The sequence below is a fragment of the Tupaia chinensis genome, unplaced genomic scaffold, assembly GCF_000334495.1.
Source record: "Tupaia chinensis unplaced genomic scaffold, TupChi_1.0 Scaffold000362_1, whole genome shotgun sequence".
NCBI lineage: Eukaryota > Metazoa > Chordata > Mammalia > Scandentia > Tupaiidae > Tupaia > Tupaia belangeri.
In genome coordinates this window covers 1,027,524-1,054,814 of record NW_006159859.1, presented here as the reverse complement: position 1 = coordinate 1,054,814, position 27,291 = coordinate 1,027,524, and positions in this window count along the sequence as shown.

Here is a 27,291-nt window from a genome sequence, read left to right as displayed (position 1 = left end):
TAGCATCTGGCTTGTGAGTATTCTCATATGTGTATATATATATATATGTATATGCATGTGTGTATGTATTAGTGTACATGTACATGAACATTTATACTAGATATAAAATAGGTACATGCTAGTTTGGGAAGTTAAGGTTTTTAACACCAAAAATAGTGGTTCTCATGTGAACTAGTCCAGTTATTAAAAGGAGCAAGAGGGTTTACAGTGATTTCCTGTCGTCTGTTAGAATACATTAGTGGACAGGACATTTTAAATATAAGATATAAATTATTTTTAAATAATTATCATTTATATATAAACATAGGTGGGGGGGTCTTCAAAAAGTTCCTGGAAAATGTTTATTGTGCAAAAGCTATGCCAGGATTTAAAAACTTTTTGCCTCAAACTAAACTCATACTTTAATTCCATTTTCCATGAAACTTTGACATCTCCTCATATGTTATACATAAATTATAAATTCAAATAATTGTAGGCATAAAATATGAAGGCCAGAAAATGTGAGTAAAGGGAACAATTAGAAAACAATGTTGGTTTAACAAAGGTATTAAATATGAAGAAAGATATTTATTACTAATGCTCCATTCAGAATAAGTATAATTTATGTGCCACTATTTGCCTTTCATAAATTGAATAGTTTAAGCATGCATAATTATTAGGATGGATTTACTAATGCTTATGTTGATGTAAAATTTTTAAAATAATGAGGATTTAAAATAATAAAATTAAATCATACAATAAAGTTACTATTTGATTAGTTTTAATTAGGAATTATTTTTGATAATGGTCTCTTTTAAAATAAAGATATAGATGCCTTGGTACATATTGTGAGGCTATTTATAGTTTGGTGAACCATTTCTTGGTTGTTTTTATAACGTGTCAGAAAGTTGAGATATTGCATATAACATGTAAATAGAATTTTGAGGAGATACTTCTCAAGGGATTAAAATTATAGGGTATTCCATCAGTAGAAAATTTTTCCTTTCTAAAATATGACTACAGTGATAGAATAAACAATCTGGACAACTGACAGTCTCAAAAAGAACCCATTATTAAAGTAGGTATCTAAATCATATAACAATGCATGTAGTTAATAATCTGCATTTTTTTCCACTTATCAATTTACACTTTAATTGTGAAAAGTTAAATTAGGAAAATAAAAAATTCCAATAAATTAAAAAATGTATTCTGGGGACCAGCAGATGGCATAATGGTTACATCACTTGACTCCTATGTAGTCCACAGCAGTTCGAGTCCTGGACCCAGTGGTTTAAAACTCATACTGGGTGTGTGCTTGCATACCCCAGAACCTGAGAGGAAAACAGAGGAGAAGGGATTGTGGCATGACCATCTCCCTGGGGGGAGTGATTTCTCACTTTCTGTCTCTCTATCTCTCTGTGTCTCTCTGATGAGTGCCTGTACTTATAGCAAAAATCTCTTTCTAAAAAAGAAAAAAATACACACACGCACACATATACATACATATGTATTCTGCTTACAATTTAATCAATTTAATTTTTGTTCAAAGGCAATTTTCCTACCACCTTTCACCTCCTGGAGAATTTCAAATTATGAATAATTCTTAGTTCTTTAATTTAAAACAAAAGGAATGAATGGGGGAATACACAGCTCAGTAATTTGTTTAATTTTCTCTTGAACAAAGAAAAGCTACATTTTTTCCCCTTTATTTACTCCTTTAGTTTTCCAAAAGGAGGAAATCCTGCCTTATGTGGGAATATGGATGAATCTGCAGGACATTGTGCTAAGTGAAATGACCCAGTCACTCACTGGGTATAAATACCACCAGATCCCACAGACAGGTGTCCAAAGCAGTCAAACTCATAGAAACAGAGAGTAGAATGGTTTGTCGGGGCTGGTGAGAGACAGAAATGAAGAGTTGCTGATCAATGGATATAGAGACTCAGTTATGGTGCCAGCCTGTGGTCTGGTGGTTAAGGAGGCTGGATCCCACATGGTTAACCATGGTTCGAATCCTGGACCCAGCGACTTGAAAACCACACCAGGCACATGTGTCTTTGTCTAAAATCCTGAAAGGAGGAAGAAATAATGGAGAAGGGATTGTGGCATGACCACCCCCATGGGAGATGTATTTTTACTTTCCTTCTCTCTGTCTCTTTCAAGTGAGTGGATGTGCCCTCAAGCACAAGTTTTTTAAAAAGATGCAATTATGCAACATGAACAAATTCTGGAGCTCTGTGAATGATTGCTGAGCCTGTGGTCAACCATACCTGAAAGCTGGTGGAGAGTAGATCTCATATTATGTTTTACCACATTAAAACAATAATAAAATGATGATGTAAATTGATAAATAAAAATAAAATTATAAATTAAAAGTGTGAAGCTGTCACATATATGGTAGGTTAGTAAAGAAGAACTTAAATTAAAAAAAAAGAATATCTTTAATTAGAATAGCTGCCAGTTGAGCAAAAAACTTATTAAAAATAATCACCTAGGCTTATTTTATAAAAAAGTAAATAAACTACATTAGTAGGGACACAATATTTATTATCTTTTATTTAACTTTAGATTATAAAACAAGAATGTGTCCTAAGAAATGATTTCTTTGAAGTTCATCTGCATCCTATTCATCTCTGCAAACCTAGTGAACCATGTCTTCCCCATTTTTTATGAAAAAAAATATTTATTTATTTATTATTTTAAAATTTGCTATAGGGCAAGTGTGCTCACTTGAGAGAGACAGAGAGCGAGGGAAAGTGAGGAAGCAACCCTTCATTTGAACCATGGTCAGCCATGTGGGAGTCCGTCCAGTGTCTTAACTGCCATGTCACCCACTGGCCCCACCTTTCTCATTTTTAAACTATGTTTGTGAAACATCACCTCGCCCCTATACACAAACTCTCTACTCAAGTCTGTTAATTTCCAATGACCAGGTAATATCACAATATTTTAAAGTATCACAGAAGTTACTATTTATTTTACTTTAGTTTCTTTTCTTTACTCGTATGCGACATTTTCCAATTATTTTAGGCTAACTCTTGATATTTTATCTACAATATGTTCTCTTTTTATTTTTCTTTTTAACCCAGAATCTTCCCTACTGTGAGAACTTCTTCTTTAAGACTCAACTTAAAAGTCAACTTTTCTAGGAAACTTCTGGGCTGCTCTGAGGAGAGTCAAGAGGTTTTGTTTTATTTATTTTCTTTTGCTTTACTCCCACAACTGTTTTGAATGAGTTTCTTACCTGAACTTTATAATGTAAGGGCAGAGGCTTCATCATCTTTGTGTCTGAAGTATTGAACAAAGAAGCTGCCACATTGTGATCGTTGAGTTAAAGTTTACTTTTAAAAATCCTTGTTGGCAAGAAATTATGAAAAAGAAGGGGAAAAATCATGATGTGAACACGCACATATTAATTAGGTAGCGGCCCAGCAAGAGTAATATTGAAAAAGTAAGAAAAATTAAATGATTTGTAAGTAGTTTTATTGTTTTTTTAAATTAATTAATTAATTAATTTTGCTATATCAGGGTATTTACTATTAGGTGTAAAGTTACATACATGTCTATCTCTGGTAAAATTAAAATAAATTAATGGGTAGATAAAATTAAAATAAGTAATTCTTTTTTTAAAACAAAAGCCATCCTATATTTACATGAATTTGTTAGAGGGCATGTGCTCTCACCAGAGAGAGAGAGAGAGGCAGTAGGGTGAGGGGAGGATGAGAAAGCACTTTTCCCACCCCCAGGAGATGGTCACACCACAGTCTTTCTTCCACTTCTTCTTTGGGGAATTTGGACACACACACACATGTATGCTCCATGTGTTTTCAAACCAGTGAGTCTGGAACTCTTACTGTGCAGTTGGTTACATGGGATCCAGCAGCCTTAACCACCACACCACTGGCTGGCCCTGGATTTTTATATTTTTCTATTCATTTCAATCCATGATGAACACCACCCCTATTTTGCTTAAAATATCCATTTCAGTATCTTATTCCACTACTTAATTAATTAATTTATTTATTGCAAAGTTTTATTTCTTCCATGAATAAGCATACAGGAGAGAGAGAGACCACTCATGGAAGAGAAAGAGACAAGCATCCTGACAGCTGTCGCACTGCGGTTCCCTACCCGCAGCTCTCCAGCTGGCCCGGATCTCGGTGCATGTACCTGGCATGTCTCAGCTAGACTTGAGATGGGAATCCATGGTCTAGTAAGTTCCTTCTCACACAGCCTATCAGGATGCTCCTGCCTGTATCACTGAGGCCGGGCCATAAAAACTAAATATCTTATCTTCTAAGAGATAAAATGTACATTTTTATTTACATTTTCTCAATCATAAGCAACCTAAGTTTCATCCTATCTTCATCACTCTTCTTCAGTAATTTTATATGCAAATTAGAGCTCTCATGTTCCTTGAGTCTGCACGTTGGCATCCAGGAGGCTTAGCGTATGCCACTTTCCCTTCAGGAGACGATTAATCACACACGACCCAGAGAGACCCTTTGATTTTCTCTAGCACTTGTTTGAACACTACTTTGGCACTCATTATATAATTAATTCTAGAAGCAATTTATTCTTTTCTGATTGCGTGGCTTAGTTTTCAAATGTATTTCAAAAAGATGAGAGCAAGAATTTTTTTTAAAACTCTCATTAACTTAGAAGTATTTTTTTATATAAAGTCAATGTTCATAATTAAAATTTTCTATAAAGATCTGCTTTCATTCCTCAATATTGCTTTTCTCCCAATTTTTGCTTCCATGGTGCTGAAGTTCATATTCATAGAAATATCAGTTCCTTAAACAAGATGTAACATGAGAAAGTCTAAGTGAACTTATAATTTTTAGAGCCTAATGAACTTACTTAATTATGCTTAATAATCTGAAAATAAGGTGCACACAAAATATATAATTTGTTTAAGTCTTCATCCTTCCAAATTAGCAAAAGCTAGTGATACCAGTTATTTAGTAACTAACCTCAAATCTAAAAAATATTTCCATCTAATTAACATTATGCCAATTGCCAGTTCACTGCCTGCTCACTGCAAATTGTGCCTTCATTGTCTGCTCTATCATAGTATAGCTGGACCCTGTAGATCTTTCTCCTTTGGGGGTTTGGCAAACTGCTAAACTTTGTTAGTAGAGGGCAATAGTGAGGCACTGCACGACAGCAGTGTTCTGATCTAGGCTGACTTCAACAGCAAGAGGCTTCAGCCGCACCTTGCCTTGAGTAGAGAAAGGATCTGGAGATGTTGAGGAATTTGGATATGTTGTTTTACCTATACTCAACATGTCAAATCTGCAAAAATCTATATATAGAGATTTCAGAGATTACACAACATTATTAGTATTTGACCAAACAACTGGTCATCATAGTGTAATCGTCACAATTCTGTTTATTTCTCCAGGACATACAAAATTTTCCAATGTCATTTTTCAAATGTGTTGCCTAGAAATGAAAGTTTTTCCAGGTATGTCCTAACAAAAATACAGCAAATGGAGGAACTGTTTATTTCCTTGAGTAAACACTTCTTTTCTATCTATGTATCCTAAACTTGCTTTAGCTTTTTTTTTCTTTTTCACAGTAAATTGATGGCCCTGTTGCATTATAATCAGCTAAAACTCATAAGTCTTTTCCATGTTATCAGCAGTTGCTCTGTACTTAGATTGAATACATAGTTTTTTTTTTTTTCTCATCCATGCACAGCTCTACCACCTCTGTTATTTAATATAGACCATGGTAGCTGGATGCCCATGTTTTTGCCAATTTTGATTCTACTAACTTATTAAACTTTACTCCACTTGGTGGCAGTCACAGTTTGATAAATAAAATGTCTACAGCATTTTATTTTATTTTTTTGGAGAGGTTTTTGCTATAGGACATGTGCACTCACCAGAAAGACAGAGACAGAGATACAGAAAGTGATAAATCACCCCCTAGGCGGATGGCCACGCCAGAATCCCTTCTCCTCCATTCTCCTCTTGGAATCTTGGGCACACACGTGCATGCACTCGGCATGAATTTAAGCTACTGGGTCCGGGACTCGAACCGCGGTTGACTACATGGGAGTCCAGCGACATAGCCATTACACCAACTGCTGGTACCAAAATGTCTACATCTTAATCTAAGGTATTTTAAAGCATTTCTATGCATTCAGGGTCAAGTTTCTACCCTTAAGAACACCATCAAACCACCCTCTTAGTCTAAAACATGTTCAAACCCAATATGGGTAATGTTATTAGAATACCTATTAATTTATCTAATTCCCCTGCAATCTACTTCTCATTTATCTCTCTTGAACAAAATAATATCTTTATATACTTTTCTAAAGTCTCTGCCAAAAGATTTCTAATTTAGTAAACCCCAAAGAAAGAAATGGTGTTAGTTTTAGATGACTAGTTCTTAGTAGATTTGTATTAACTAATCAGTGACATCCAAAACTTCCACTGGGCTCAATGAGTCTACAGTAGTATCTATGATAATCCAGGCAATGGAGTGGAATGGCTAATCAGAAGATACTGCTAGTTATTCAGGAAAAGAACTGCCTCTTCTTCTTTCTAAGCCACACATGGTTTCATTTCCCAGCCTCTCTTGTAGATAGATGGAGTTAAAAGATTGAGTTCTAAATAAGGGAATTTGAGTGAATGTGGCACCTGCTCTTCAAGGACCAAGACTTTTAAGAAGCAGCTGTCACCTCCCAAGTTCTTACCCTCTCTTTCTGTCCATTCTAGATGTAGAGAATTATAATGTCTTAGAGAATGACAGAGATTTAAGATGAGTAAATATATATTTTTTAAAATTCAGAAATGTGATGTTCAGAACTAGCTGAAATCAACCAGCTCTTTAGGAACACATACTTTAAATGGTTATGTGAGAGAGGAATAAATTTTCATTGCCATTTACTCCTTTTGAATTACTCCCACAGTTTACGTACACAAAGATTTGTTGCTAGTGCTTAAAGAGCCTTAATAATGAAAAACAAAAACAAAACCCCTTCAGTCAATTAAGTAACTCACTTAGCCAATGCAGAGCTTTGATTATAAAGAAATTCAGCTTTGTTTAGCTGAATGTTTTCCTAAAAAGACTTTATAAAATCCTGTCCTCTCACAAAACTACTCTTTAAATCTTTGCATAATGAATAAGACAACTGTCTGCTTACTGAAGGATGTGTTGGTACCCCACCTATAACTGAAAAACTACAGCAGCATCATTTTCGAAACTAAGCAGCCTAAGAAGAATTTTTACACTACACAATTACCAAGGCACATATATGGCAATTGGCATGAAAGCTATATTCCACTCAAAATAATCTATGAAATACTTTTTGGAATACTCTGAGGGAATGAAAATGATGTGCCATTTGTCTTTGGGCATCATTGTGGCTAACTGGGAGGGGATAACTGATGTTTGAATAGCTGCATGTAGACACCATCTATTATACCTCATTTCCTCTACCTGACCCTGACCCAAACTAATAAACCATACTCTGAACTTCTACAACATTCATCATAAAATCCAGTATACGTTCTGTTTCCACCTAGAAAATCTCAGAAGTTCCACTACTGTTAATCAAGGGGATGTCAAATCAAATTACTCTGGTAGGGGGAAGATCTCTAAGGAATAGCAAGTTTATGTGGTTGTCTAGCCTTTTAATTGGATGACTAACTCACTCAACATACTTAACACTGGTATATTAAAGAACTAACCAAACATGGCTAGGTTTTCTTAGAAGTTATGCTATAATTTCATTCATGTGCCATTACAGCACTCCTAATAACATCTCAGATTTTTCTCTGAATGTCTGGCCCTGGATTAGTGGTCATTATTTCCTTGTTTCTCGAGAGGTTCAGAAGTTGCCAAGATCACCCTCACTTTTGATGCCAAACCAAGTTTGCAGGACTCCCAAGATTTCCTTTGGTTTCAATAAACATTAAAAATGCTTGCAGAACTCCCTGAAAGATACTTTTCTCAGTTATGGTTTATTACAGTGAAAAAAATACAAAGTAAAATTGGGAGAGGGAAGAAATGCATACGAAAGCCTCCAGGAAGTTCCAAACCTGTGCTTCCGGTTGTGCTCATCAGAGGGTGACAATGTGCATACTACACTGTTACGCAGGCAAGCCCACCTAAGCCTTGGCATCTGGAGTTTTATGGGTCTTGGTTATGTTTATGTGATTGTCCATGTGGCTAGCTGTAGTCCTTAGTACCTCTTTGGGCTGAACTGATACCAAGTGGTCCAAAGTCCCTTCTATAAATCACATTGTTACTAGACTATTGGTGTGGCTCAAGGCTCCCAGGTAAACAAAGATATCCCAAGGGAGGACATTTCAGGCACCTAGTGATAGCACCTTCCAAAAATAAGGACAAAGTCCAGAACTCTTTTTGTACAAAGTGAATCCACTACTCTCTTTACTCTGAACTGCTCCAATTATGATTTATCAGCAGCACATATAAAAAAAAATTATAGCTATGGCCCTGTAGTTCAGCAGTTAATCACTGGGTGCTGACTCACACATGGATAATTACAGTTCAATCTCTAGCCCTGGTAGCTTTAAAAATATGCTGGGAAAACGTGTGTGAGTGCCCCTAAATCCTGATGGAATATATTATAGAGATGAATGAAAAGAATTTCAGCATGACCATGGCCTATTGGGGGTGCTTGCTTTCTCACCCTTTCTCATTTCTCTCTCTTTCTCTCCGATAAATGCATATACCCTATGGCAATTGGGGAAAAAAACACATTAGAATGGTCTATTTAATTAATTATTCATTAATTTCTTTTTTTTTTTGGAGTGTTTGCCATAGGGCACGTGCACTTGCCAAATAGACAGAGAGACACAGAGAGACAGAAAGTGAGAAATCACCTCCCTTCTCCCCCATTCTCCTCTCGGGATCTTGGGGCACGCACGCACATGTGCCTGGCATGAATTTTAAGCCACCAGGTCCGGGATACGAACTGCAGTCAGCTACGTGGGAGTCCAGCGGCATAGCCATTATGCTAACTGCTGATCCCCCAATTATTCATTAATTTAACAAATGACTATCAAACAATTGGTTATATGCCAAGTTCTGGTCTATTCCCTTTCCGATCTTTTTTGAAGTTTATTTCATGAGTGAGAGAGACAGACAGAGAGATAGCACCCTTCGTAGGGTCTTATAAAGTTGAGAATCTAAAATGAAAGTTCTTATACATATGTTCCTCATTAATCCATTTGGTTTCTAGATGACAGTTCTTGGTTTTCAAAATTTTAATTCTTATATGTTATGTGCCTATTTTTAGTGTTTCGGTATCTTTTTATTTTCTCATAATTGCTCAACAATTTCTTGTCATCTTCAAATAACTCCATCTATCCTAGGATGACATTTTCCAGCCAGGAAATTTGACCTTACATAGAGTAGTGAGGTCTTATAATCACTTTCTTGTTCTTACTTTTCAATTTTTCCCTTATAAATGTTGGCTGCATGTTTGGTTTGAAGTCTCTCTTCCTTTACAGGAAACACAGAAACAATATGGCAGCATGTATTTCTGCAATGCTATCTGTCTGCTTTGTACCATCAACTCTGGGCGGTAAGTCTACTCACTCATTGGTAACTTGCCTGCATTTAACAAAACTGGCTTTGAACATTTAAGACTATTATAAGCCTCAGCTGATTCTATTCTTACAATTTTGCAACACTCTCTAATCTTCATATTGGTTTTGTGTCTTATTTCCACATAACTAAATGTTCTTACTTGTATATTAATGTAAATATTCTCCTGGCATTTAATTTCCACAAAGCTCAGGCACACCTGAAGTAATTTTTAAGATACATCCTATTTTTTTTCCTCATGTAATTGTATAGCCAGAAATACTTTTTCTCAGAGGCTTCCAGATTTCTCAAATCACTGTCCAGCTCCCAGACATGAATTTGTACATTCCTAATATCTGAACTTTTAAAAGTCTTCTGCAAGTTTAGAATGCATTAATCATATGTCAAGTCTTCAATTTCATGGCTATCAAAATTCTGTGATGACAAAATTACTTTCTCCCTCAGTTGCCATCATCTTTTCTTCATCACCTAATTTCTTCTTGTTCATCATTGTGAGGTTACAAGAAATGAATCAGTGAATTATTCAGTGACTTCTTTTTTTTTCTTAAACCATGAAACACCTTTTCCCATTGTTTCCCTTTTGAGATACATTGTTGTTATACTTTATTGTTAAAACCAAAATTGGAGGCTATGTTTCTTTTATTCTTAAATATGTTATTGCTTTTGAGCATTTTTAAATGTCCACAGTAAACCAGGGACTTTCAGGAGTACTTTTAGAATTTCCTGGTGGGGGGAATGCATATTTCCTTGGGAAAATAGAACTTTCAACAAAATAGGAATTTTCAGTAGTTGCCTGGAGAGATAAAGTCTCATAATAACTATAATAGTTTATAACCAAATTGGTTTTGTAAACTATAATAGGAAAACATGACTGGTACATTTTTGATAGATAAATTTTTAAATGTATATTTCTGCAATCCCAACACTCTGTCTCTGAATATTTTTTAAGCGTTGAATTAGTCATGGCAAAGAATGTGTGATATCATGACTATCCTTGTTAAGAACCAGGCCACTTCCTCTAATTTCACTCTCTGGTTCCAAAATACCATTTCACCCGTCTACATATATTCTTGATATATTCTGCACTTCATTTCCTACTGGATCTTTTTATTTCAAACTAATGGACCAACGAATGCACTTCCATCAACTGTTATTCATAAAGTTCTAAAATAAACATGTATGAGAGTCATGTTCAATTTTATTTTTGCCGAAACAGATGTGTAATTAAAAAAAAAAAAAAAAGTATTCCAGGGCCACTGGTGTAGCTATTGCTGTTGATGCTCTTCCTCAGGGAGGGTACAAAGTAACATGTTCCCAGTCAAAATCCACCACTCAGCCCTGCCCTGTCTCCTCTCTCCTCCTGTGGCATGGCCATAATGGTTTTGCTGACCTGCCTTGTAAAGTTAATTAAGCACATGCCTGTGTCTGCACTGCGCTGAGGCTTCAGCACTATGTGAAGCAGTGAAGCACTCCCTCCTTGAAATCCTCTCTTACTTAGCTTTTTTTTTTAATTTACATTTAATCATTGCAAATTTTTTTATAAAGAGAATAAATGAATCAGCGCAATCTTTTTTTTTTATTCAGCTTTCATATTATCTCTTTCTCTCTCTCGTATTATTATTACTTTTACATATAGAACATATCCGTTATTTTTTTCCAGGACTTCCTTTTGTCCCTTTGCCTTTTCAATATAGATACTTTTTTCGTGGTGGTTTTGTAAGCACCAATGGACTTTCAAATACCTTGTAAATGGCATTAACCCTCAAATCATCTTTTTCATACTTTTTTTCCTTCTCTTCTCTGTGAGTTAAACCACCACTGATCACCCAAGCCTTAAGTCTGAGAGCCACTCCCAGCCTTCTTGCTCTCCATGAATTCCATGTTCAATTAGCCACAAGTTGTAGAGTCTCTACTCTTTTAATAACTCGTGTTCATTTTCTTTTCTAATTTCCAACTGCCATTGCACTGAGTCAAACTTCACCTATGTTTACCTGAATCCCTACAATAACCTTCTAGTGGATTTCATCCCACTCTGTCATGTGATGCCAATTTATGGTTTCCAATTTCATCTGGGCCTTTAAAATTGCTTGGCAATACTTTTCTTGTCAGTCTGATGACATGTATGTTCATATATGGCCCTGGTTGATATCTGAACCACAGGACAGCTTATCCTCTCACCCAGACAGGGAGCAACTCTGGGGAGTCCAACAGTGGTGCTTTGCAAGGAACCATGTGAGAATTTACGAGCTCTGCCTCTGTGCCACTGTCCCTGATCCAGCTGTCCCTCTTGCTATGGTTTGCTCCCACTTGGTGCTTTGTTTTTAGAGAGAGACCTTTGCTATGGGGTGCAGGCACAAGACAGAGACAGAAAGCACTTCTCCTCCATTCTTCTCTTGGGATCTTGGGCATACACGCACACGCATCCAGTGTGAGTTTTTAGCCCCCAGGTCCAGAACTCAAACTGTGGTTAAATACATGGGAATCCAGTGACATAACAATTACACCATCCACCGGTCCTGTCTCCCCCCTGCTTCTGAACAGCTGCTTATAGGAACCTGGCCATTTACCCTCTCCACTATCAGCTTCCTGAGAAGGAAGTCATTCCTAGATATTCTGAAGACTTCTCAGTTTGGGGATATTGGAGTTATCATGATTTGGATGCCAAGGAGGCCGGAAGACCACTCCCAGTCTGTTACTATATATCCTCGTCCAATCTCAAAAGCACTTCCAGTGTCTACGGGAAACTTCTGGAAGTTTCTGACCCTCATTCCTTAACCATAGGTGCTCTTCTGCTGTCATGCTGTCACGGAAGAAGCAGATCGCCATCAGCTTTCCTGGACATCGTTTGTCATTTGTTCTAATTCTATCTTTAGCCACAACTCTCTTCTCTACCTGACAGGTGTAAACCGGAGGTCTTCATATTCATGGGGTTAGTGGATACTGGGGCACGTAGTCTGTCACTGTTGTCTGAATTGTCTTTTGTAGGCTTCCCTTAGTGTGTGTTCTAACACCGGACATTTCTATTCTAAGCCTACTTATTCTATGATGTCTGTTTGTTATTCTTCTTCCTATAAGTTGATACTATTATTCCTTCTTCACAGAGGAAAAAGGCATTCCTAAATGTATTTATTTACTAATGCAAAGAGCATCCATTCTTTTTCTCCAAGAAGCAATCTAACAAGGGAAATGGTTAATAATAATAAAATGAAATCGTGTTGACATTATTGTGGAAAAAATCCATGTAGACTATAGGATGTTCAGAGTAAAGGGAGAGAAAAATTGTCTTAGGCATGAAAATCAAGTTTTCAAGGAATTGAAATTTCAGAAGTCTGCCTTTAATCGCATAAATGCTAGACCTTTCCCCTTCTGATATAATATCAGTGTTCTGAGAATTAGAGGCTATATAACACATGAAGTCAATCTATAAAATTTAAACCTTAAATGTATGGTTTCCGAAGTGTGTGCTTACTTATGTGTGTGGGGAGTAGGTGTGTGTGTGTGTGAGAGAGAGAGAGTGCGTGAATGAGAGAGAAAGAGGTAGAGAGCTCCCATTATAACAGACTAATTGTTGGCTCTTGTTTAAAGGAGGGAACAGTTTTTGCCTTTCTACTTTTGTTCTCACCGTGCTGTGACTGAGTCCTATTAATTACGTAAATATATACTTTGAAATTTTACAAGTCTTTCCATTGGGGAACTTCTTTAAGCTTTCTGGGTTCCCACTTTCTCTATTATATCATTATTGTTATTTACAATTTAATAGGCTGCACTTACGGAAATTGCTGTGATAGGAATATGACAGAAAGTTGGAGGTAAACTTATCATTATCTAAATGAACACATTTTGTTGTCTAAGTGAACACATTTTGTCATAGTTAAAGCGGTTTACAGTAGAGGGAAACTGATGAGATGATAGCTGAGTGTGAACAAGACCAGTCTAAGTTTTCTTAAACTGTAAAATCATAAGTACTATATTTAAAAAAAAAAAAAAAAAAAGTTTAAGTTGTGAAATATTAAAGTAGCCACTCCTCCTTCTCTGCTTTTGCTGCTGAGAGATCTTCAAGCCCGTAACAGTGGTGTAATCAGGGTGGAGGCTTGCCCAAGATTTCTTCCATTTTTTTAAGTGTATTTATTCATTTCTTCATGAGCAAGACGAGAGGGAGGGAGGGAGGTAGAGAGAGAGAGAGAGAGAGAGAGACAAAGAGAGTGAGTGAGAGAGAGAGAGAGAGAGAGAGACTGTATGCAAGGTCTCCATGTAGTGATCCATCCCAGCCTTTAGCCAGCTCCAGATCATGGGCACACATGTGCCCAGCATGCTCAGGACTTGAACCAGGATCCTTCCCATGTGGGATTGCCCCCCAGAGCATCTGTCTTGTGGGGTAGATTTCTCTGGCAAAAGCCATCTCCCTCTCTTCCTCTGCCCTCCACACGTAGACCTCATATGTATGTGCATATGCATATAATTAATAAATATATTTTTATAGATGAAGCTGATGATACTTTTCTCCGAATTGCTAGCTAATTACAGGAATGGAATGCTTTCATTTATACCAGTTCAACTTCTTTAATAAATGCCGTTATTATCTGTACTCCTGAGCCAAGTCCAATATCATAAACTAGTCAAAATGCATTATTTTTAATACTCAGTATTCCCAGTGGTACAACCGTGGTACTTTTCTTATAAAAATTCTGCCTTTTGGGTATCAAGCATTTTCAACTTTAAATAAGACAAAATTGATTTTGTTGCCGCGGCCTCGTTTTTTGTGTAGACCTATGTTAAGATACTTTTTTTTTAATTAAATGTCAAATCCAGCTTGGCATTGGAAAATATGGTGCATGCTTGGTGTTTGAGGAAAGCTGTCAACCTGTCTTCCCCTGTCAAATTGCCAGCTGTCTTGTAATGATTAGTTGAGGCTAAGGGATCACTCTTGGGCAGAACTTCATATCACAAATGACTCAGTACTGTGTGACTTGGGGGAAAAAATGCAAGGCAACCTATTTGTCTTCGGAAGATTGAATTTTACACTTTTAATTATTTAAGGTTATTTTAGGTACTTTTCTTGTAGATATCACAATAAATCAGAAATCCCATTCAGAGTAAGTCATGGAAAGAAAAGTTGAAAACCTTCTAAATAGTCATTTCTATGAACCTTAGTATGTGCTGCCATAGTGGATTAGAAGATTTTTATTTTCTTTGCCACAATGACTTTTGACATGAATAGTTCTTACATATTGAAAAATATATAGGAAACTAATTAATAATCAAGATACTTGGACTCTGTCTCAGTTTGTTAGAATAATTCATACCTATTGGTGATGACTTTTTGCAAGATTGTGTGATACTCATATAAATTAGAGCCAGAAGGAGTTATCCATATAATTAAAGTCTTTTAGGGCCCCCACCCCCATAAGTAAGCCAAAAGAAAAATAGAGGAAACATTATTGGCACTTACTCTACTCAGGCACCCAAAGGAGAATACGTACTAAGTCCGCTGTGAGAATAGCTGGGATAGGATGTAGCAAGGTAAGAAATTAAGTGATATATTTATTTATCTGTAATGGGTATCTACATATAGATTAAGAATATGTAATTGTATAAATAAAATTTGTATTCGAGTTACTATCTCTAAAGAAGAAGCATCTCAATAGACAAGTCAAATAACTATATATATATATATATATATATATATATGTGTGTGTGTGTGTGTGTGTGTGTGTGTGTGTGTATGTATGTATAGTTTATATTTTGGTTTAAAATCCATGTAACCGCTGGTCCTAGAAAATTATTTTTGCTCATATTTGCCCTTTAAAATTATGTACTCATGAGGACAAGTTAGAAATGAACTATTTCAATTCAAAAACTTAACATTCTATGACATTTTATTATGGGATGGTTCAAAGATCTAAGTTCAAAGAACTAGAGACAGACCTGAAACCAGGTGTTGGTTCATTTTTTAGTTGAAATTTTTCACTAATTAAACTGTATACTCTGTATTACGCATTTTAAAATAGTTTTTTTTGGTGTGGCTAGAAAAACAATTGCCATTTAAATCCTGAAGGTTTTTAGATATTCACTAAGTGAGGACGTTACATACCCTGCAATGTGCCATATTTTCCATTGGCAGCTAATCTGCATTGCAGGCAGAAGCTCCTGGTAACACAGAGCGCATGTCAAGAGAACCGAAACCTGCTAATGACGAAACCACACGTAACCACCTGCTCTGAAACAGTGGTTTCTAATATGGAGTAATGCTTCTCCGGGGCACAGAAAGGGACAACAGAAATGTTGCCCAGACAGTTCACTGGAGAGAAATTAGATTTCCCTGACATTTAATTCACAGACAGAAATGGGACCTCACACGCCTCATTATCAGGAGAGCTCCTCTTGACAGGGGCTTTTGCTTTTGGTCACCCCGCAGTAGATAGGACTTTACCCATCTCATTTGTTGTCACGGGACTTTGACATGTTGCAGCTTATGTGTGGCAAAGCTAGTGGATTTATCAATTATTTTCTCTTTGTTACCTTTAACAAAATGGATAAGTGGACTGAGTATTTCTAAAAAATAATTCGTAAATAAAAAAATATGTCATGACCAAGCAGTGACAGAACGATCATTTGTATTATGATTACTCTTCAGTTATCACAACGTGAAATAAGAATAGCAGTTACTTTAATAATTTATGTAAAGGGACTGGTCAAAAAATATGATAAAAAAGTGATATACAGAATGTCATTAAGAATCAACTTTACCCTGGGACATATTTGCACTGAGATGTTTGTGAATTTTCATAGCATGTTAAAAAAAAATAAGACCATACAAATCTTTTTTATTTTTTATCATTGCCAGAGAGCTATGTAGTCACTAGAGAGACAGAGACAGAGACAGAGAGGAAATACCTCCAATCGTGCATGGTCATGCTGCCACACTTTCATTTCTCCACCCATCAGGATTTAGGGCAGACATGCACTGCGTGTGGTGTTTCACAAGCCACTGGGGCTAGGACTGAAACTGCAGGTGGTCTCGAGGGATTCAGCTGCCAATGCACAAGGCTGAACCCTGCACTAAAGGGGCAGCCCAAATAATCTTGGTAAAATGTGTTTACAATTTTTTATTCATGAATAGTTCATTTTGTTTTTCTTATTTATAAGTTTTGTAATGCTCTTTCTTCTGTTTCTGAATCTCCATTACCTCAAACAGTGTCTGGAACATAGCAAGAAATTCAATATTTGTGAAAAGAACAAATGAGTGTTATACTCAGGAACAAAAATAATGATTTTCGCACAACCACATAAATCTGAAAGAGAGAAATCACACACACACACGTATAAAATCATCAATTGCACTGTCAATATGAAATGCATATTCTACTTTTGAAAAACTGATCAAAATTAGCCTCACAGCTTAGAGAATTATATCTAGACCTCATGAACCAGATATGCCATTTGAGCTTCTCCAATGTAACTGTACAACGATGTTCTATCAGCAATGGATCCCAATTTTCCCTTGGCAGCTAAGTGGTCCCATGAGATTGTAACGGAGCTGAAGGTCTTCTCTCACTCAGTGAGGTCAGAGTCAGCCTAACATCATGGCACAGTGCGTAGGTCACATAATATATATATTGTACATTTAATATTATAATATTAAATGTAATATGTAATTATAATTAATACATGTTATATAATATATGTTTATTAATATGTTTATATTATATAACATATAATATATATAATGGTTTACTGGGACCAGCAGGTGGCGTAGTGCTTAAGATGCTGGACTCCCACATAGCCAACCCGGTAGCTTGAGAGTCACCATGGGTGCCTGTGGGTGCACATGCCTAAAATCCCTAGAGGAGAATGGAGGAGAAGGAGCTGTGGCATGGCCTTTCCCCTGGGGGCGATTTCTCACTTTCCTTCTCTCTTCCTCTATCTTCTTTCTGTCTGTCTCTCTCTGATTAGTGCATGTACCCTACAACAAGCAAACAAACAAAAATCAACAAATGAACCGTGGTCGGCCATGTGGAGTGTCCAGCGCCTTAACCACCATGCCACCTGCTGGTCCCACCTTATATATCTCTTAATCATAAAATTTCTTTTGTGTTGATTTCATTCATCATGGCTCTCTGATGGCACAAGATGTGGAGGTGGAGGATAGGGATGCTGATGGTCCAGACTGTGTGTAGATCTTGGCTAATGTGTGCGTGTGTGTATATGTTTCTTCACAAAAATGTTTAATCGTGGGAACCAGCGGTTAGCGTAATGGCTATGTCGCTGGACTCCCACGTAGTCGACCACAGTTCACGTCCGGGACCCGGTGGCTTAAAACTCATGCCGGGTGTGTGTGCGTGCGTGCCCAAGATCCCGAGAGGAGAATGGAGGAGAAGGGATTGCGGTGTGACCATCCCCCATGGGGGGTGATTTCTCACTTTCTGTCTCTATGTCTCTCTCTGTCTGTCTGGCGAGCCCATGCGCCCTATAGCGAAAACCTCTCCCCCCAAAAAAAGAAGTCAAACTCAATTTGTATTTATATAGACACTCAGGTTTCAAAGGTCTTATTAATCCAAGAATAACATTAAGATATCACACATTTCATTCTTGTAGAAAAGTCTGAAGCCTGTAGCCAATTTTATTTTTCCCCTTAAGAAACACTGCTAAAATTGACAGATTTTTAGTACTAAAAATGGAGTTGAATGTTATGTGGTGTCAACCAATTAAAAGTGAACTTTAAATTCATTTATTTGTCATCACCAAATTGTCATTATATTAGCTGTTAATGTCATATTGCTTAACCAAAATCAATCAATCAATCAATCAATCAATCAATCAATAAAAGCATGATTCCCATCCTCAATCAGGCAGAGGTAGCAGGTGATAAACAAGTAATTGCTGTAACTTATTATTTACAAATGAGAGCTGAAACTTTTTTAATGCGATGACTATAAAGTTTATTTTATTGTTTATTCCAAAACAAAAATAGCTAGAATAGAGGGAATTTTGAATGTTCTCATGACAAAAAAAAAAAAATGTCTGCAGTAGTGGATATGCTCATTACTCTAATTTGATCATGACATATCATCTAAGGGGTCTTAAAAAAGTTCATGAAAAATGCACACTATGAAAAAAATCTAAGCATGAATTTGAACACTTTTTTGGCACCAAAACACACTTGTGCTTTTTCCTTTATTTTTTTTTCAGGAACTTTTTAAAGTACTCTCATAGTCATATATTAAAACTCCATCTGGGCCCCATAAATATGCCCACAATAATTAGGTCAATTAAAATTTAATAAGTAAGCGAATTTTTGTCTTTTTAATATAAGTTACTTAGACCAGTAATTCTTTTTCCACAAAGAAGCAATTCAATTTAGAATTAATTTTGCAGAAAACATGGTATCTTCATATGTTCTTAACAATGAACTTAATATGAACTTAATAATGCTTAAAATAAACATGCATTTTTATTTTTTAAAATTTGCCAGAAAGTGTGTGTGTTTGAGAGAGAGAGAGAGAGAGAGAGAGAGAGGTGAGAAAGCACCTTCCCATGGGCAATGGTCAAACTAAATCCGTTCTCCATTTCTCCCACTTTTCAGGATTTTGGGGCATGCATGCATATGTGCCTGGCATGTTTTTCCAGCCATGGGGCTCAGTACTCAAACTAAGTAGTCAGTCAGTCAGGTGAGATTCAGCTGCCAACACAGTGCCACTGGCTGGCCCAAATGAATATTTATTATTTAGAGACTAACTAGCATATATATCTAAGTACATTATGTAAACATTTGCTACAGAATGGTACTATTGTGTGTGTACAGCTAGAATGGCATAGTATTAAAAATCTGCCATCTAAAGTGGAAAGTATCAGTATATTTGAATTAGCTAGTGGTGATGGAAAAATTTATATGATGAAATTTTTATAGTGCTTTGAATCTGCAGAAGATGTGTGTGGGTGTGTTTATATGTAACACATATTGTCATTTACATGTGAAAGATTTTTATATAGCTTACAAGAGATTGTATATTTGAAAAAGATTTAATTTTAAGTATACTTTTATTCATAAACAAAATGAATATTATTTTTACGATACGGAAATCAAGACAGAATATGTTAGAGACCTCCAAATATCACACAGCTGTGAGAAGAGCAAAAGATCAATCCCGACTCTATTTGTTAATCATTATTTAAATTTACATTATTACATTTTAATTCTGAATTTATACTCACATAATCGAGACACTAATCTTTAAAAAGCAATCATTTGCATTTTATAAATTATATTTAAATATTATTTTCATAACATTGGCACCCTCACATTCGTTGAAATATTATACTTGAAGATTGAAGAAGCTAGGCAGCTTTTTTTGAATAAAGCAAAAGAAGAAACTAGCACATCTATCTTAGAATATGGATATTTTGCAGTGTATGACCTAGGTAAAGCCCAGCTGGACACGGGGAAAAGTTTTGGGCTTTCTCAGACTACCCGCACTGTCATATTCTGTGCACCTACCTGATGTGATATGGTGAACGATGCTGGCAATGTGGAAATGGTGCGTTTTAAGTTTTTGTTTGGGGAATACAGTTGTCATTGGTTTAAAGCAGATATTGTGCCTGAATCAGGAAGCATTCTTTTTTTTTTTAATTTACATTCATTCACTGCACATCATTATAGCATACAAAATGAGATTTTCCATCCAGAGTACACTGTATATTGTCTCAATCAAGCACATCAACATACATGTTATTGTCAACAAATAATTTTCCCTTTCTTGCTTCCTGTATGTTTTGCTTTTTCCCCCCCATCCTTGATTTCCTCTTACCCTCTGCCATCCCTCACTCTCCTCCCCCACTGTCTCTGGTAACTAGGTTTGCTTCCTATACTGTTTTTCCCTCACATTTTATTGAATTACTAAAGATCTTAATTAATCTAAATATTTTCATAGCAAACACAACTGATATATACATTTCCATGAACACAAGTCTAACTTTAGGCATCCTATAAAGTAGCACCTAGCTGGGGCTATATATCTTACTGCAGTCATCAAACAGATATTTTTTTTTGAAACATTTTATTTTTCTAACTTAATTTACATTCTTGCCCTAAGCATTATCACAGCATACAAAAGGAAGCATTCTTTACCAAGGACTCTAGACACTTCTAGACTGGATGGAAGAGGAATAGATCACTATTGTGAGCTGGGTCTAGTTTTGTTCATCCTTAATTCTCAATGAACCTGTACCCATGTATCACATTCTATTGTCATCTCCTCAGTTATGCAACTAGCCCCTTAAATTGTCAGTTGCTACTTCAGCGGGTTTAACAGATTGTACAATGAAAAGACTAACTAGAACAATCAGACACTGTCCAGCAGCCTGAGAGCAAACGATGTCACCTGCCAGAGATGATGGGAAGTGAGAGCAAGTCACCGGGAGCATACTGCTTCAAGTCTGAGTGATTCCATGTTTACTGAGTACATCTCACTGCCAAGGGCTGAGAAGAGCCTAAAAACGACTTGCTTAGATGAATGAAATGGTAAAACCAATGGAGTGAAATAATAGGGCAAAAATCCCAATGTAATAGTTTGGAAAATTATGTGTTTTTGTAAATGGATTTGTGATTTTTTTTTTTTTTTAAAAAAGGAATTGGTCCAAAATGAAACAAAACAGTAGCCATTCCTCTGTGGGCATGCTTCTAGATTATATGCTGTGCTGTTTTGAGTGAACATTATTCTGTTTCCAGGAAAAAAATCTACAGATGAAAGAAAATAGTGTTTTTTATGTTTGTTTGTTTTAATTTGTCAGGGAGTGGGGGGGCATGTGCTGCAGAGAGATAAACAGAAGGATGGGGATAGGGAGAAAGGATCACTCCCACCCCCATGGGGCATGGTTATACTATAATCCCTTCTTCTCCATTTCTTCTTCCTGTTGAGATTTGCGGTGCACACATACCACATATGCTCCTGGTGTGATTTTCAGGCTGCCAGGGTTGGCACTGAACTGCGTTGTCTGCCATGTGGGATCTGGCTCTGCCAACCACCAGACCACAAGGTGAGCCCCAAATGGTGTTCTTTTGAGGTTTATTTTTGAGTCCACTCTTAGATCTTGTTTTGCAAACCTGGATTCCCTCTGCCTAGCAGCACTGGTGTCTCTGCAATCCAGCGCTGTTTGTCAGACAGGAAGGCCTTCTCTGACCTACCACTGTAAACACCTTCCAGACCTGCAAGACCTCCTCTCCAGACAGGTGCTCCACAGGAATAGTTCCTGTGTCAGACAGTAAGGATAATAAGTTTATCATTCTCAGGAAATTGCCTTTTATGTGAAGAACTTTCATTAGATACCTAGTGAAAGCTTTTTAATTAAAAAAATTCACATCTATTTTTTTTCTATTTCAAAAGAATGTCATTGTTTTCCCATTAGAGCCCTAAAGAGAATGCAAATGAATATGTCCACAGTTAAACCCCGCCAAATGAAAGACCATTGCTGGTTACAAAATACTATTTGCACATGATTTTTTTGGCTCCTTTGAATTAGAATTCTGTTATAGCTAATATTTATTAAATCATTTACTTGTGCCAGATATTGAAAATTATTTTCACACAATACCCCTCTGAAGTGCTCATTATAAAAATGAACACTACTTAGGCAAATTCTAAGTTTCAGGGCTGTAGCAGTGTGGTTAGACTGATGATATCAAACTAACAATAAATGGTAGACAACAAGATTCTAAGACCTTGCTGGTGGATATATAAAATGATAGAATTAGGTAAAATATTTGGTCATGATGTATTTTTTCTATGTCTTTTTTATGCTAAAATGCATCACAACTTTTCCAACAACCCAATAATTATATCTATTAAGTCTGCATGTATACATACACTCTGAAGCAGATTAAAAATGCAAGAGATACAGATCCATGCCTACAAGAGACATATTTTTACTGTTATCATTAATGCTATAAGAAGATAAGCTGAATGGAGTCTTGGCATTCCAGTCTGGCTTCAGCTTGTTTGAGTATTTATTTGTTAATTTTTATTTATTTTATTTGTTGAAGTTTATTTCAAACAAGTTTATTATTTTTCAGATAAGCCACTTGAGTTCCCTGTGTATTTTGATTATCAGACCCTTATCTGAGGCATGGTTAACAAAAATATTTTCCCATTCTGAGGGTTGTCAATTCACACTAACTACTGTGTCTTTTGCCATGCAGAAACTTCTTAATTGTATGTAATTCCACTTGTCTGTCTTGTCTATCTCTTATTTGGTAGTCTTATTTAAGAAGTCTTTGCCTACTCCTATGTCTTCAAGTTTCCCCAGTGTTTTCCAGTAGTAGTTTTATAGTTTGAGGTCTTAAGTTTAGACCTTTGATCCACTTTGAGTTAATTTTGGCTCATAATGAGATATAGGGGTCCAGATTCATCTTTGTGATGGTAGATACCCAGTTTTCCAACACCATTTTATAGAGGTTTTCTTTTTTTTCCACTGGAATGACTGGTGCCCTTTGTCAAGGATCAGTTGGCTGTATGTTTCAGGATTTATTTCTGGAGACTCTGTTCTGTTTGACTGGTCCACATGTCTGTTTTTGTGCCAATACCATGCTGTTTGGATTAACACAGCTTTATAATATACTTTAGGATCAGAGCATGAGATGCCTCCTACTCTACTTTTCTTAAACATAATGGCTTTGGCAATACCGGGTCTTTTATGCTTCCAGACAAAATCTGTAATTGTCTTTTCTAAATTGTAAAATATGTCTCTGGTAATTTGATTGGGATTGTGGTTCAATATGTAGATTAATTTGGGTATAATTGCCATTTTGATTATGTTGATTGTTCTGATCCAGGAACATAGGATGCCTTTCCAGTTTTTTGTGTCATTTTAGATATCTTTTTAAAGATTTTTATAGTTTTCCTTGCAGAGGTCTTCAACTTCTTTGGTTAAATTTATTCCTAGGTATCTTAAACTTTCTGTGGTTGTAGTAAATGGGATAGCTTTCTTCAGCTCTACCTTGGTCTGCTTGTTGTTCATATATAAGAAAGGCTATAAACTTTTGTATGTTGATTTTGTATTTGGCCACTTTACTGTATTCACTTATTACTTCCAGAACTTTTCTCATGGATATCTTTGGGTCTTCTATGTATACAATCATGCCATCTACAAATAAAGATAATTCTACCTCCCCTATTTGAATGTCTTTTATTTTATTCTCTTTTCTGATTGCATTGGCTAGTGCTTCTAGCAATACATCAAAAAGGAGTGGAGAAAGTGGGCAGTCTTGTCTTCTACTTGGTTTTAGTGGAAAAACTTTCAGCTTTTCCCCATTCATTCCCAATAGTATGATGTTAGCTATAGGTTTTTCATAGATGATTTTTATTGTGTTGATAAATGACATTCTATGCCAATTTTTCTGATTCTTAATCATGAAGGGATGTTGAATTTTAACAAATGCTTTTTCTGTGTTGATTGATTTAATATCATTTAGATCCTGTATCTCTTTGCTTATTTTTTTGTCTAAAGAAAGTATGGCTTATGTATTCTATGTAATATTACTCATCCATAAAAAATGATACTCTGACATTCGATAGAAAGTGGATGAATATGGAAGATTTACTGCTGAGTGAAGCAAGGTAGGCTATGAAAGAGAGACATTGTATGTCTCTACTTAATATATACTGACTGTCTACACTCTATGGTGGAAACTGAAAGATTAGTGTATATAGAAGCATGATAAATGGTTATGAAAACTGGAGATAGTTTGGGAAGAGGGTGAGAGAAGGGTAAATTGAGAGGAAAGAAATCAGGGAGAAAAATAGAGAGGCAAGACATTTATGAGACACAGAAATGGATGATTATCTGTTGATGACAATATGTATGGTATCTGTGGGACCAGCAGTTAGCGTAATGGCTATGTCACTGGACTCCCACGTAGTCGACGGCGGTTCGCGTCCTGGACCGGGTGGCTTAAAACTCACGCCGAGCGCGTGTGCGTGCGTGCCCAAGATCCCTAGAGGAGAATGGAGGAGAAGGGATTGCGGTGTGGCCATCCCCCCTTGGGGGGTGATTTCTTGCTCTCTGTCTCTGTCTCTCTCTGTCTGTCTGTCAAGCGCACATGCCCTATAGCAAAAAACAAACAAACAAACAAAAAAAACCTCTCCAAAAAAAAAAAAAAATGTATGGTATCTTTAACTGGACTGGTGTGAAGTATATTTATGTTGGAAAAATTCACTTTACAAGTAATAATAATGTATGGTGATTGGCTGTATAATATTAGTTAGTTAATTAAAAAGGAATAGAATGTTATGCAAAGACAATTGGAAGTTTGCCAAAATTTATACAAATGAAAGATAGGCTGATATGGGCCCTGTTAATCACTGGATCTTTATTTCTTCTCTTTCACTCAACTGATTTTTAATTCCTCACTTCCCCGCAAATAAAACCATATATGAATTCTAAAAAAAAAAAAAAGAAAGAAAAGAAAAGAAAAAAGGATGTAACAGGATGGATAATGTAACCTGCATTTTGTTCCATCATTACTTTGTTATTTCATCCTATATCTGTCTTGTTTCTGTCCCTATCTGTGCAAAAGAAACAGAAATGTATCTAACATCTCTTCCTCTCTTTTCTTTCCCAATAGTCCAGGTGTGAGTTGCAAATCCAGTAGTTAGAGGAACTATGGCTCTATCCTTTGTACAGGTGAAGTCCATAATATAAGTTAAGCGAATCAGTACAATCTACCCCTTAATCCAATGAGTCCAATATGAGTTATATTTAAGGACTTTAGTTTGGGATTCTAGGATTCAGGTCTTCTTGCTTTCTCTGGACAGTTTGTTGTGTGCCTTTAGAACCTAGAAATGCTGTGTTTACTTCATTACCATAATCCGAAAATGGATGTGACTTTTGTGGAAGATGGAATCAAGATAGTCTCACACACACAGACACAAACACCCAGATGTGGGGTCCTTACAAACTGAATCAGTTGCTATTTTTAAATCATATGGAGCAAAAATGTCTTTGCATTTTTTTTTTTATAGTTTGAGTTGCCTTAAAAATTTTTTTTTAATCAAAAGTATATAACTGATTCAGTATTTGGTACCAATAATGGGGCTTCACAAGTCTTTAAAATAGTAGATTACCTAAATTCTCTTACGGCACAATAAATGAGGAATTGAGGATATTTGTTATTTAGTTGCAAACAGATGGTGAAACAATTGCCCTTTGTTCTGTGAACCTAGAGCCACCTACCTACCAAGGCTTCATCCTTAGGGGAAGTGAGTCAAAAAGAGAATGCTGAAATAGAGACAGAGAGAGAGAGAGAGAGAGAGAGAGAGAGATAGAAGAAGAGAGGCATTCCCATCTGTCTCTATGCTGCTACTCACCCCTGGCCTCGGCCCGTCCAGATCACTGGCGTGCACGAGTGCTTGGCAATGTGTGAAGAGGCACCAGCATGTGAACTCAGGACCTTCCCACGTGGGCTTGGTCGTTACTACTACACACTGCCTGGCCGCTCAAGGATTCTCATCTGTGTCCAGAGCAGGACTTGCTCTGGCTCCAGGAGATGATGTGTGACGTACGTCAGCGCCTACTCTGTGTTGTTTCCAGGTTCCTCATGATCAGTTGAGAAATTTTTTTTTTTTTTGGAGAGATTTTCGCTATAGGGCGCGTGCGCTCGCCAGACAGAGAGAGAGACAGAGAGACAGAAAGCGAGAAATCACCCCCCAGGGGGGATGGCCACGCCGCAATCCCTTCTTCTCCATTCTCCTCTCGGGATCTTGGGCACATACGCAAACGCGCCTGGCGGGAGTTTTAAGCCACCGGGTCCGGGACGCGAACCGCGGTCAACTACGTAGGAGTCCAGTAACATAGCCATTACGCTAACTGCTGGTTCCCAATCAGTTGAGAATTTAATACTTCAGGGAAGCCTTGAGGGTACTAGAAATGAGTGATTTTTTACCTTTAGTCTCCTAGGATATCAAGAGCTTAATGTAGAAGGGATGGAACTGTCATGATCCCGAAATCCTGAACCAGAGCTTATTATGAAAGATTAGTATCAGGGAGGTAGCCAGAAAGTTGCAAGGGGCAGATGTAGAGTTTATCACGTATGTCCGGGAAACAGGATTAGATGGGACTTGGGCAGTCAGAGAAGTGAGGCACACCTAACATCTTCGTTTGCTGTTCTAGCACCTGCCACTCTTTGCTCCAATCTAACAGCTCCTGTTTCCACTGAAGATTTATTCATTTGAAGGGAGGCTGGTTTCCCTTTTGGCTGCAGGGTTTAAGAAAGTCATTTGGTTTACTATTATGGGTGTTGCTGAAATTGTCACAGGCTTGGAGGAGCCTTGGAAAGCTTCCCATTTTCTCTACAGAAATTCATGTGCTTTGGCCTTTTCATTTCTTGTAAATCCTTTCTAATATGATCAAATGGAGCATTTTCTAACATAGGTGTTAGTGCTCTAGAAAAACCACTTGGTGGGGGGAGGTTAAATGCATAGTTAATAAGAAGGTGTTATTAAATGTTAAAAGGTATATGTGAATTATCACATATGAGGAGACTTCAAAAGTTAGTAGGAAAAATGGAATTAAAGTATGACTTCATTGTGGTGCAAAAATGTTTAAATCCATGCATAAGTTTTTCATAATATTTTTCTATAAACTTCTTGAAGACCATTCAAATAACCAATAAGGTAATCATATAAATACATTATCCTATTTCTATTAAATTACTGCCAAACATCTTTCCCT